The following is a 15,363-nucleotide window of genomic DNA, read 5'->3' as shown; positions in this document are numbered from 1 at the left end:
TGATAGGGGTAAATATTTCACACAGTACCTAAGCTGATAGGGGTAAATATTTCACACAGTCTCCAGGCTGATATGGATAGATATTTGACATCATATCCAGTATGATAGGGGTAAATATTTCACACAGTATCCAGGCTGAAAGGAGTAAATATAACACATAGTCTCCAGGCTGATACGGGTAATAATTTAACACAGTCTCCTGGCTGATCGAGGTAATAATTTCACACAATGTCCAGGCTGATAGGAGTAAATATTTCACACATTCTCCAGGCTGATAGGGTAAATATTTCACACAATTTCCAGGCTGATAGAGGTAAGTATTTCACACAATTTCCAGGCCGATAGGGTAAATATTTCACACAATGTCCAGCCTGTTAGGGGTAAATATTACACACGGTCTCCAGGCTCATAGAGGTAAATATTTCACACAGTCTCCGTGCTGATAGGGGTAACTATTTCACACAGTCTCCGGGCTGATAGGGGTAAATATTTCACACTGTGTCCAGGATGATAGGGATAAATATTTGACTCAGTCTCCAGGATGCTAGGGGTAAATATTTCACACAATAACCAGGCTGATAGCGGTAAATATTTCACACAGTATCCAGGCTGATTGTGGTAAATATTTCACACAGTATCCAGGATGATAGAGGTAAATATTTCACACTGTGTCCAGACTGATAGTGGGAAATATTTCACACATTATCCAGGCTGATAGGGGTAAATATTTCACACAGTCTCCTGTCTGATAGGGGTAAATATTGCACAGAATTTCCTGGCTGATCTGGGTAAATATTTCACAAAAATCCACTCATTTAGGGGTAAATATTTCACACTGTTTCCAGGCGGATAGGGGTAAATATTTCACACAGTCTCCACGCTGATAGGGGTAAATATTTCACACAGTACCTAAGCTGATAGGGGTAAATATTTCACACAATATCCAGACTGATAACGGTAAATATTTCACACAGTATCCAGGCTGATTGTGGTAAATATTTCACATAGTATCGAGGCTGATAGGGGTAAATATTTCACACAATATCCCGGCTGATAGGGGTAAATATTTCACACAATATCCAGGCTGATAGGGGTAAATATTTCACACTGTGTCCAGGATGATAGGGATAAATATTTGGCTCAGTCTCCAGGATGCTAGGGGTAAATATTTCACACAATAACCAGGCTGATAGGGGTAAATATTTCACACAGTGTCCAGGCTGATACAGGTAAATATTTCACACAATATCCAGGCTGATAGCGGTAAATATTTCACACAGTATCCAGGCTGATTGTGGTAAATATTTCACATAGTATCGAGGCTGATAGGGGTAAATATTTCACACAGTGTCCAGACTGATAGGGGATAATATTTGACACAGTATCTAGGCTGATAGGGGTAAATATTTCACTCAGTGTCCAGACACATAGTAGTAAATATGTCACACATTATCCAGGCTGAGAGGGGTAAATATTTCACACACTATCCAAGCTGATAGGATTTAATATATGAGACAGTATCTAGCCTGATAGGGGTAAATATTTCACACAGTATCCAGGATGATAGAGGTAAATATTTCACACTGTGTCCAGACTGATAGTGGGAAATATTTCACACATTATCCAGGCTGATAGGGGTAAATATTTCACACAGTCTCCTGTCTGATAGGGGTAAATATTGCACAGAATTTCCTGGCTGATCTGGGTAAATATTTCACAAAAATCCACTCATTTAGGGGTAAATATTTCACACTGTTTCCAGGCGGATAGGGGTAAATATTTCACACAGTCTCCACGCTGATAGGGGTAAATATTTCACACAGTACCTAAGCTGATAGGGGTAAATATTTCACACAATATCCAGACTGATAACGGTAAATATTTCACACAGTATCCAGGCTGATTGTGGTAAATATTTCACATAGTATCGAGGCTGATAGGGGTAAATATTTCACACAATATCCCGGCTGATAGGGGTAAATATTTCACACAATATCCAGGCTGATAGGGGTAAATATTTCACACTGTGTCCAGGATGATAGGGATAAATATTTGGCTCAGTCTCCAGGATGCTAGGGGTAAATATTTCACACAATAACCAGGCTGATAGGGGTAAATATTTCACACAGTGTCCAGGCTGATACAGGTAAATATTTCACACAATATCCAGGCTGATAGCGGTAAATATTTCACACAGTATCCAGGCTGATTGTGGTAAATATTTCACATAGTATCGAGGCTGATAGGGGTAAATATTTCACACAATATCCCGGCTGATAGGGGTAAATATTTCACACAATATCCAGGCTGATAGGGGTAAATATTTCACACAGTGTCCAGACTGATAGGGGATAATATTTGACACAGTATCTAGGCTGATAGGGGTAAATATTTCACTCAGTGTCCAGACACATAGTAGTAAATATGTCACACATTATCCAGGCTGAGAGGGGTAAATATTTCACACACTATCCAAGCTGATAGGATTTAATATATGAGACAGTATCTAGCCTGATAGGGGTAAATATTTCACACAGTATCCAGGATGATAGAGGTAAATATTTCACACTGTGTCCAGACTGATAGTGGGAAATATTTCACACATTATCCAGGCTGATAGGGGTAAATATTTAACACAGTATCCAGGCTGATTGTGGTAAATATTTCACACAGTCTCCAGCGTGATAGGGGTAAGTATTTCACACAGTGTCCAGGCTGATACGGGTAAATATTTCACACAGTCTCCTGTCTGATAGGGGTAAATATTGCACACAATTTCCTGGCTGATCTGGGTAAATATTTCACAAAAATCCACTCATTTAGGGGTAAATATTTCACACTGTTTCCAGGCGGATAGGGGTAAATATTTCACACAGTCTCCACGCTGATAGGGGTAAATATTTCACACAGTACCTAAGCTGATAGGGGTAAATATTTCACACAGTCCTCAGGCTGATAGGGGTAAATATTTCACACAATATCCAGGCTGATACAGGTAAATATTTCACACAATATCCAGACTGATAACGGTAAATATTTCACACAGTATCCAGGCTGATTGTGGTAAATATTTCACATAGTATCGAGGCTGATAGGGGTAAATATTTCACACAATATCCAGGCTGATGGGGGTAAATATTTCACACAGTATCCAGGCTGATAGGGGTAAATATTTCACACATTCTCCGGGCTGATAGGGGTAAATATTACACACAGTGTCCAGACTGATAGGGGTAAATATTTCACACAGTATGCAGGCTGATAGGGATAATTATTTCATTCAGTCTCCAGGCTGATTGAGGTAATTATTTCACACAATGTCCAGCCTGTTAGGGGTAAATATTACACACGGTCTCCAGGCTCATAGAGGTGAATATTTCACACAGTCTCCGTGCTGATAGGGGTAACTATTTCACACAGTCTCCGGGCTGATAGGGGTAAATATTTCACACAGTGTCCAGGCTGATACAGGTAAATATTTCACACAATATCCAGGCTGATGGCGGTAAATATTTCACACAGTATCCAGGCTGATTGTGGTAAATATTTCACATATTATCGAGGCTGATAGGGGTAAATATTTCACACAATATCGCGGCTGATAGGGGTAAATATTTCACACAATATCGAGGCTGATAGGGGTAAATATTTCACACAGTGTCCAGACTGATAGGGTATAATATTTGACACAGTATCTAGGCTGATAGGGGTAAATATTTCACTCAGTGTCCAGACACATAGTAGTAAATATGTCACACATTATCCAGGCTGAGAGGGGTAAATATTTCACACACTATCCAAGCTGATAGGATTTAATATATGAGACAGTATCTAGCCTGATAGGGGTAAATATTTCACACAGTATCCAGGATGATAGAGGTAAATATTTCACACTGTGTCCAGACTGATAGTGGGAAATATTTCACACATTATCCAGGCTGATAGGGGTAAATATTTAACACAGTATCCAGGCTGATTGTGGTAAATATTTCACACAGTATCCAGCGTGATAGGGGTAAGTATTTCACACAGTGTCCAGGCTGATACGGGTAAATATTTCACACAGTCTCCTGTCTGATAGGGGTAAATATTGCACACAATTTCCTGGCTGATCTGGGTAAATATTTCACAAAAATCCACTCATTTAGGGGTAAATATTTCACACTGTTTCCAGGCGGATAGGGGTAAATATTTCACACAGTCTCCACGCTGATAGGGGTAAATACTTCACACAGTACCTAAGCTGATAGGGGTAAATATTTCACACAGTCCTCAGGCTGATAGGGGTAAATATTTCACACAATATCCAGGCTGATACAGGTAAATATTTCACACAATATCCAGACTGATAACGGTAAATATTTCACACAGTATCCAGGCTGATTGTGGTAAATATTTCACATAGTATCGAGGCTGATAGGGGTAAATATTTCACACAATATCCAGGCTGATGGGGGTAAATATTTCACACAGTATCCAGGCTGATAGAGGTAAATATTTCACACATTATCCAGGCTGATAGGGGTAAATATTTCACACATTCTCCGGGCTGATAGGGGTAAATATTACACACAGTGTCCAGACTGATAGGGGTAAATATTTCACACAGTATGCAGGCTGATAGGGATAATTATTTCATTCAGTCTCCAGGCTGATTGAGGTAATTATTTCACACAATGTCCAGCCTGTTAGGGGTAAATATTACACACGGTCTCCAGGCTCATAGAGGTGAATATTTCACACAGTCTCCGTGCTGATAGGGGTAACTATTTCACACAGTCTCCGGGCTGATAGGGGTAAATATTTCACACAGTGTCCAGGCTGATACAGGTAAATATTTCACACAATATCCAGGCTGATGGCGGTAAATATTTCACACAGTATCCAGGCTGATTGTGGTAAATATTTCACATAGTATCGAGGCTGATAGGGGTAAATATTTCACACAATATCCCGGCTGATAGGGGTAAATATTTCACACAATATCCAGGCTGATAGGGGTAAATATTTCACACAGTGTCCAGACTGATAGGGGATAATATTTGACACAGTATCTAGGCTGATAGGGGTAAATATTTCACTCAGTGTCCAGACACATAGTAGTAAATATGTCACACATTATCCAGGCTGAGAGGGGTAAATATTTCACACACTATCCAAGCTGATAGGATTTAATATATGAGACAGTATCTAGCCTGATAGGGGTAAATATTTCACACAGTTTCCAGGATGATAGAGGTAAATATTTCACACTGTGTCCAGACTGATAGTGGGAAATATTTCACACATTATCCAGGCTGATAGGGGTAAATATTTAACACAGTATCCAGGCTGATTGTGGTAAATATTTCACACAGTATCCAGCGTGATAGGGGTAAGTATTTCACACAGTGTCCAGGCTGATACGGGTAAATATTTCACACAGTCTCCTGTCTGATAGGGGTAAATATTGCACACAATTTCCTGGCTGATCTGGGTAAATATTTCACAAAAATCCACTCATTTAGGGGTAAATATTTCACACTGTTTCCAGGCAGATAGGGGTAAATATTTCACACAGTCTCCACGCTGATAGGGGTAAATATTTCACACAGTACCTAAGCTGATAGGGGTAAATATTTCACACAGTCCTCAGGCTGATAGGGGTAAATATTTCACACAATATCCAGGCTGATACAGGTAAATATTTCACACAATATCCAGACTGATAATGGTAAATATTTCACACAGTATCCAGGCTGATTGTGGTAAATATTTCACATAGTATCGAGGCTGATAGGGGTAAATATTTCACACAATATCCAGGCTGATGGGGGTAAATATTTCACACAGTATCCAGGCTGATAGGGGTAAATATTTCACACATTATCCAGGCTGATAGGGGTAAATATTTCACACATTCTCCGGGCTGATAGGGGTAAATATTACACACAGTGTCCAGACTGATAGGGGTAAATATTTCACACAGTATGCAGGCTGATAGGGATAATTATTTCATTCAGTCTCCAGGCTGATTGAGGTAATTATTTCACACAATGTCCAGCCTGTTAGGGGTAAATATTACACACGGTCTCCAGGCTCATAGAGGTGAATATTTCACACAGTCTCCGTGCTGATAGGGGTAACTATTTCACACAGTCTCGGGCTGATAGGGGTAAATATTTCACACTGTGTCCAGGATGATAGGGATAAATATTTGATTCAGTATCCAGGCTGATACAGGTAAATATTTCACACAGTATCCAGGCTGATAGCGGTAAATATTTCACACAGTATCCAGGCTGATTGTGGTAAATATTTCACATATTATCGAGGCTGATAGGGGTAAATATTTCACACAATATCCCGGCTGATAGGGGTAAATATTTCACACATTCTCCAGGCTGATAGGGTAAATATTTCACACAATTTCCAGGCTGATAGGGGTAAATATTTCATACATTATCAAGGCTGATTGGGGAAAATATTACACACAGTCTCCAGGCTGATAGGGGTAAATATTTCACACAATATCCAGGCTGATACAGGTAAATATTTCACACAATATCCAGGCTGATAGCGGTAAATATTTCACACAGTATCCAGGCTGATTGTGGTAAATATTTCACTTAGTATCGAGGCTGATAGGGGTAAATATTTCACACAATATCCCGGTTGATAGGGGTAAATATTTCACACAATATCCAGGCTGATGGGGGTAAATATTTCACACAATATCCAGCCTGATAGGGGTAAATATTTCACACAGTATCCAGGCTGATAGGGCTAAATATTTCACACAGTGTCCAGACTGATAGCGGATAATATTTGACACAGTGTCTAGGCTGATAGGGGTAAATATTTCACTCAGTGTCCAGACTCATAGTAGTAAATATGTCACACATTATCCAGGCTGATAGGGGTAAATATTTCACACACTATCCAAGCTGATAGCATTTAATATATGAGACAGTATCTAGCCTGTTAGGGGTAAATATTTCACACAGTATCCAGGTTGATAGAGGTAAATATTTCACACTGTGTCCAGACTGATTGTGGTAAATATTTCACACAGTATCCAGGCTGATAGGGGTAAATATTTAACACAGTCTCCAGGCTGATTTTGGTAAATATTTCACAGAGTCTCCAGGCTGATACGGGTAAATATTTCACATCGTCTCCTGTCTGATAGGGGTAAATATTGCACACAATTTCCTGGCTGATCGGGGTAAATATTTCACAAAAATCCGCTCATTTAGGGGTAAATATTTCACACTGTTTCCAGGCTGATAGGGGTAAATATTTCACACATTCTCCAGGCTGATAGGGGTAAATATTTCACACAGTCTCAAAGCTGATGGGGGTAAATATTACACACAGTGTCCAGACTGATAGGGATAAATATTTCACACAGTGTCCAGACTGATAGGGGTAAATATTTCACACAGTCTCCACGCTGATAGGGGTAAATACTTCACACAGTACCTAAGCTGATAGGGGTAAATATTTCACACAGTCCTCAGGCTGATAGGGGTAAATATTTCACACAATATCCAGGCTGATACAGGTAAATATTTCACACAATATCCAGACTGATAACGGTAAATATTTCACACAGTATCCAGGCTGATTGTGGTAAATATTTCACATAGTATCGAGGCTGATAGGGGTAAATATTTCACACAATATCCAGGCTGATGGGGGTAAATATTTCACACAGTATCCAGGCTGATAGAGGTAAATATTTCACACATTATCCAGGCTGATAGGGGTAAATATTTCACACATTCTCCGGGCTGATAGGGGTAAATATTACACACAGTGTCCAGACTGATAGGGGTAAATATTTCACACAGTATGCAGGCTGATAGGGATAATTATTTCATTCAGTCTCCAGGCTGATTGAGGTAATTATTTCACACAATGTCCAGCCTGTTAGGGGTAAATATTACACACGGTCTCCAGGCTCATAGAGGTGAATATTTCACACAGTCTCCGTGCTGATAGGGGTAACTATTTCACACAGTCTCCGGGCTGATAGGGGTAAATATTTCACACAGTGTCCAGGCTGATACAGGTAAATATTTCACACAATATCCAGGCTGATGGCGGTAAATATTTCACACAGTATCCAGGCTGATTGTGGTAAATATTTCACATAGTATCGAGGCTGATAGGGGTAAATATTTCACACAATATCCCGGCTGATAGGGGTAAATATTTCACACAATATCCAGGCTGATAGGGGTAAATATTTCACACAGTGTCCAGACTGATAGGGGATAATATTTGACACAGTATCTAGGCTGATAGGGGTAAATATTTCACTCAGTGTCCAGACACATAGTAGTAAATATGTCACACATTATCCAGGCTGAGAGGGGTAAATATTTCACACACTATCCAAGCTGATAGGATTTAATATATGAGACAGTATCTAGCCTGATAGGGGTAAATATTTCACACAGTTTCCAGGATGATAGAGGTAAATATTTCACACTGTGTCCAGACTGATAGTGGGAAATATTTCACACATTATCCAGGCTGATAGGGGTAAATATTTAACACAGTATCCAGGCAGATTGTGGTAAATATTTCACACAGTATCCAGCGTGATAGGGGTAAGTATTTCACACAGTGTCCAGGCTGATACGGGTAAATATTTCACACAGTCTCCTGTCTGATAGGGGTAAATATTGCACACAATTTCCTGGCTGATCTGGGTAAATATTTCACAAAAATCCACTCATTTAGGGGTAAATATTTCACACTGTTTCCAGGCGGATAGGGGTAAATATTTCACACAGTCTCCACGCTGATAGGGGTAAATATTTCACACAGTCCTCAGGCTGATAGGGGTAAATATTTCACACAATATCCAGACTGATAACGGTAAATATTTCACACAGTATCCAGGCTGATTGTGGTAAATATTTCACATAGTATCGAGGCTGATAGGGGTAAATATTTCACACAATATCCCGGCTGATAGGGGTAAATATTTCACACAATATCCAGGCTGATAGGGGTAAATATTTCACACAGTGTCCAGACTGATAGGGGATAATATTTGACACAGTATCTAGGCTGATAGGGGTAAATATTTCACTCAGTGTCCAGACACATAGTAGTAAATATGTCACACATTATCCAGGCTGAGAGGGGTAAATATTTCACACACTATCCAAGCTGATAGGATTTAATATATGAGACAGTATCTAGCCTGATAGGGGTAAATATTTCACACAGTATCCAGGATGATAGAGGTAAATATTTCACACTGTGTCCAGACTGATAGTGGGAAATATTTCACACATTATCCAGGCTGATAGGGGTAAATATTTCACACAGTCTCCTGTCTGATAGGGGTAAATATTGCACAGAATTTCCTGGCTGATCTGGGTAAATATTTCACAAAAGTCCACTCATTTAGGGGTAAATATTTCACACTGTTTCCAGGCTGATACAGGTAAATATTTCACACAATATCCAGACTGATAATGGTAAATATTTCACACAGTATCCAGGCTGATTGTGGTAAATATTTCACATAGTATCGAGGCTGATAGGGGTAAATATTTCACACAATATCCAGGCTGATGGGGGTAAATATTTCACACAGTATCCAGGCTGATAGGGGTAAATATTTCACACATTATCCAGGCTGATAGGGGTAAATATTTCACACATTCTCCGGGCTGATAGGGGTAAATATTACACACAGTGTCCAGACTGATAGGGGTAAATATTTCACACAGTATGCAGGCTGATAGGGATAATTATTTCATTCAGTCTCCAGGCTGATTGAGGTAATTATTTCACACAATGTCCAGCCTGTTAGGGGTAAATATTACACACGGTCTCCAGGCTCATAGAGGTGAATATTTCACACAGTCTCCGTGCTGATAGGGGTAACTATTTCACACAGTCTCCGGGCTGATAGGGGTAAATATTTCACACTGTGTCCAGGATGATAGGGATAAATATTTGATTCAGTATCCAGGCTGATACAGGTAAATATTTCACACAGTATCCAGGCTGATAGCGGTAAATATTTCACACAGTATCCAGGCTGATTGTGGTAAATATTTCACATATTATCGAGGCTGATAGGGGTAAATATTTCACACAATATCCCGGCTGATAGGGGTAAATATTTCACACATTCTCCAGGCTGATAGGGTAAATATTTCACACAATTTCCAGGCTGATAGGGGTAAATATTTCATACATTATCAAGGCTGATTGGGGAAAATATTACACACAGTCTCCAGGCTGATAGGGGTAAATATTTCACACAATATCCAGGCTGATACAGGTAAATATTTCACACAATATCCAGGCTGATAGCGGTAAATATTTCACACAGTATCCAGGCTGATTGTGGTAAATATTTCACTTAGTATCGAGGCTGATAGGGGTAAATATTTCACACAATATCCCGGTTGATAGGGGTAAATATTTCACACAATATCCAGGCTGATGGGGGTAAATATTTCACACAATATCCAGCCTGATAGGGGTAAATATTTCACACAGTATCCAGGCTGATAGGGCTAAATATTTCACACAGTGTCCAGACTGATAGCGGATAATATTTGACACAGTGTCTAGGCTGATAGGGGTAAATATTTCACTCAGTGTCCAGACTCATAGTAGTAAATATGTCACACATTATCCAGGCTGATAGGGGTAAATATTTCACACACTATCCAAGCTGATAGCATTTAATATATGAGACAGTATCTAGCCTGTTAGGGGTAAATATTTCACACAGTATCCAGGTTGATAGAGGTAAATATTTCACACTGTGTCCAGACTGATTGTGGTAAATATTTCACACAGTATCCAGGCTGATAGGGGTAAATATTTAACACAGTCTCCAGGCTGATTTTGGTAAATATTTCACAGAGTCTCCAGGCTGATACGGGTAAATATTTCACATCGTCTCCTGTCTGATAGGGGTAAATATTGCACACAATTTCCTGGCTGATCGGGGTAAATATTTCACAAAAATCCGCTCATTTAGGGGTAAATATTTCACACTGTTTCCAGGCTGATAGGGGTAAATATTTCACACATTCTCCAGGCTGATAGGGGTAAATATTTCACACAGTCTCAAAGCTGATGGGGGTAAATATTACACACAGTGTCCAGACTGATAGGGATAAATATTTCACACAGTGTCCAGACTGATAGGGGTAAATATTTCACACAGTATGCAAGCTGACCGAGATAATTATTTCATTCAGTCTCCAGGCTGATAGAGGTAATTATTTCACACAATGTCCAGGCTGATAGGGCTAAATATTACACACGGTCTCCAGGCTCATAGAGGGAAATATTTCACACAATCTCCGTGCTGATAGGGGTAACTATTTCACACAGTCTCTGGGCTGATAGGGGTAAATATTTCACACTGTGTCCAGGATGATAGGGGTAAATATTTCACACAGTGTCCAGGCTGATAGGGGTAAATATTTCACTCAGTCTCCAGGATGCTAGGGGTAAATATTTCACACAATCTCCAGGCTGATAGGGGTAAATATTACGCACAGTGTCCAGACTGATAGGGGTAAATATATCGCACAGTGTCCAGACTGATTGGGGGAAATATGTCACACAGTGTTCAGGCTGTTTGGGGTAAATATTTCACACAGTGTCCAGGCTGACAGGGGTTAATATTTCTCACAGTGTCCAGACAGACTGGGCTAAATATTTCACACTGTGTCCAGGCTGATTGTGGTAAATATTTCACACAGTATCCAGCGTGATAGGGGTAAATATTTCACACAGTGTCCAGGCTGATCGGGGTAAATATTTCACACAAATACACTCATTTAGGGGTAAATATTTCACACTGTTTCCAGGCGGATAGGGGTAAATATTTCACACAGTCTCCACGCTGATAGGGGTAAATATTGCACACAGTATCCAGGTTGATAGGGGTAAATATTGCACACAGTCTCCAGGCTGATAGGGGTAAATATTTCACACAGTACCAAAGCTGATAGGGGTAAATATTTCACACAGTCCTCAGGCTGATAGGGGTAAATATTACACACAGTCTCCAGGCTGATAGGGGTAAATATTACACACAATGTCCAGGCTGATAGGACTAAATATTTCACACAAATGCACTCATATAGAAGTAAATATTTCACACTGTTTCCAGGCTGATAGGAGTAAATATTTCAAACAGTATCCAGGCTGATAGGAGTAAATATTTCACACAATCTCCAGGCTGATAGGGGTAAATATTTCACACAATATCCAGGCTGATGGAGGTAAATATTTCACACAATATCCAGGCTGATAGGGGTAAATATTTCACACAGTATCCAGGCTGATAGGGGTAAATATTTCACACAGTATCCAGGCTGATAGGAGTAAATATTTCACACAATATCCAGGCTGATAGGGGTAAATATTTCACACAATATCCAGGCTGATGGAGGTAAATATTTCACACAATATCCAGGCTGATAGGGGTAAATATTTCACACAGTGTCCAGGCTGATTTGGGTAAATATTTCACACATTCTCCAGGCTGATAGGGGTAAATATTACACACGGTCTTCGGGCTCATTGAGGTAAATATTTCACACAGTCTCCGTGCTGATAGGGGTAAATATTTCACACAGTCTCCGGGCTGATAGGGGTAAATATTTCACACTGTGTCCAGGATAATAGGGGTAAATATTTCACAGAGTGTCCAGGCTGATAGGGGTAAATATTTCACTCAGTCTCCAGGATGCTAGGGCTAAATATTTCACACAATCTCCAGGCTGATAGGGGAAAATATTACACACAGTGTCCAGACTGATAGGGTTAAATATTTCACACAGTGTCCAGACTGACTGGGCTAAATATTTCACACAGTGTCCAGACTGATTATGGTGAATATTTCACACAGTGTCCAGACTGATAGGGGTAAATATTTCACACAGTATGCAGCCTGATAGGGATAATTATTTCATTCAGTCTCCAGGCTGATAGAGGTAATTATTTCACACAGTATCCAGGCTGTAAGGGGTAAACATTTCACACAATATCCAGGCTGATAGGGGTAAATATTTCACACAGTATCCAGGCTGATAGAGGTAAATATTTCACACAGCCTCAAAGCTAATAGGGGTAAATATTACACACGGTCTCCAGGCTCATAGAGGTAAATATTTCACACAGTCTCCGGGCTGATAGGGGTAAATATTTCACACTGTGTCCAGGATGATAGGGGTAAATATTTCACACAGTGTCCAGGATGATAGGGTTAAGTATTTCACTCAGTCTCCAGGATGCTAGGGCTAAATATTTCACACAATCTCCAGGCTGATAGGGGTAAATATTTCAAACAGTGTCCAGACTGATAGGGGTAAATATTTCACACAGTATCCAGGCTGATTGTGGTAAATATTTCACACAGTGTCCAGACTGATAGTGGGAAATAATTCACACAGTATCCAGGCTGATTGTGGTAAATATTTCACACAGTATCCAGTGTGATAGGGGTAAATATTACACACAATTTCCTAGCTGATCGAGGTAAATATTTCACACATATCCACTCATTTAGGGGTAAATATTTCACACTGTTTCCAGGCGGATAGGGGTAAATATTTCACTCAGTCTCCAGGATGATAGGGGTAAATATTACACACAGTGTCCAGACTGATAGGGGTAAATATTGCACACAGTCTCCAGGCTGATACGAGTAATTATTTCACACAATGTGAAGGCTGATCGAGCTAATTATTTCACACAATGTCCAGTCTGACAGGTCTAAATATTTCACACAGTGTCCAGACTGATTGGGGTAAATATTTCACACAGTGTCCAGGCTGATAGAGGTAAATATTTCACACAGTATCCAGGCTGATAGAGGTAAATATTTCACACAGTGTCCAGGCTGATAGGGGTAAATATTTCACACATTCTCCAGGCTGATAGGGGTAAATATTTCACACTGTCTCAAAGCTGATAGGGGTAACTATTACACACAGTGTCCAGACTGATAGGGGTAAATATTTCACACAGTGTCCAGACTGATAGGGGTAAATATTTCACACAGCATCCAAGCTGATAGGGGTAAATATTTCACACAGTATCCATGTTCATAGGGGTAAATATTTCACACTGTGTCCAGACTGATAGTGGGAAATATTTCACACAGTATCCAGGCTGATAGGGGTAAATATTTCACACAGTATCCAGGCTGATTGTGGTAAATATTTCACACAGTATCCAGCGTGTTAGGGGTAAGTATTTCAAACAGTGTCCAGGCTGATACAGGTAAATATTTCACACAGTCTCCTGTCTGATAGGGGTAAATATTACACACAGTTTCCTAGCTGATCGAGGTAAATATTTCACACAAATCAACTCATTTAGGGGAAAATATTTCACACTGTTTCCAGGCGGATAGAGGTAAATATTTCACTCAGTCTCCACGCTGATAGGGGTAAATACTTCACACATATACAGGTTGATAGGGGTAAATATTGCACACAGTCTCCAGCCTGTTAGGGGTAAATATTTCACACAGTACCTAAGCTGATAGGGGTAAATATTTCACACAGTTCTCAGGCTGATAGGGGTAAATATTTCACACGGTCTCCAGGCTGATATGGATAGATATTTGACATTATATCCAGTATGATAGGGGTAACTATTTCACACAGTATCCAGGTTGATAGGGGTAAATATTACACACAGTCTCAAGGCTGATACGGGTAATTATTTCAAACAATGTCAAGGCTGATCGAGGTAATTATTTCACACAATGTCCAGGCTGATAGTGGTACATATTTCACACATTCTCCAGGCTGATAGGGTAAGTATTTCACACAGTAACCTAGCTGATAAGGGTAAATATTTCATACATTATCCAGGCTGATTGGAGTAAATATTACACACAGTCTCCAGGCCGATAGGGGTAAATATTTCACACAATATCCAGGCTGAAAGGGGTACATATTTCACACAATATCCAGGCTGATAAGGGTAAATATTTCACACAGTATCCAGGCTGATTGTGGTAAATATTTCACACAATATCCCGGCTGATAGGGGTAAATATTTCACACAATATCCAGGCTGATGGGGGTAAATATTTCACACAATATCCAGGCTGGTAGGGGGAAATATTTCACACATTCTCCAGGTTGATAGGGGTAAATATTTCACACAGTCTCAAAGCTGATAGGCGTATATATTAGACACGGTCTCCAGGCTCATAGAGGTAAATATTGCACACAGTGTCCAGGCTGATAGGGGTAAATATTTCACTCAGTCTCCAGAATGCTAGGGTTAAATATTTCACACAAACTCCAGGCTGATAGGGGTAAATATTACACACAGTGCCCAGACTGATAGGGGTAAATA

Source organism: Carcharodon carcharias, chromosome 17, assembly GCF_017639515.1.
Source record: "Carcharodon carcharias isolate sCarCar2 chromosome 17, sCarCar2.pri, whole genome shotgun sequence".
Taxonomy (NCBI): domain Eukaryota; kingdom Metazoa; phylum Chordata; class Chondrichthyes; order Lamniformes; family Lamnidae; genus Carcharodon; species Carcharodon carcharias.
The sequence above is the reverse complement of the archived record's forward strand: the minus strand, read 5'-3'. Positions refer to the sequence as shown.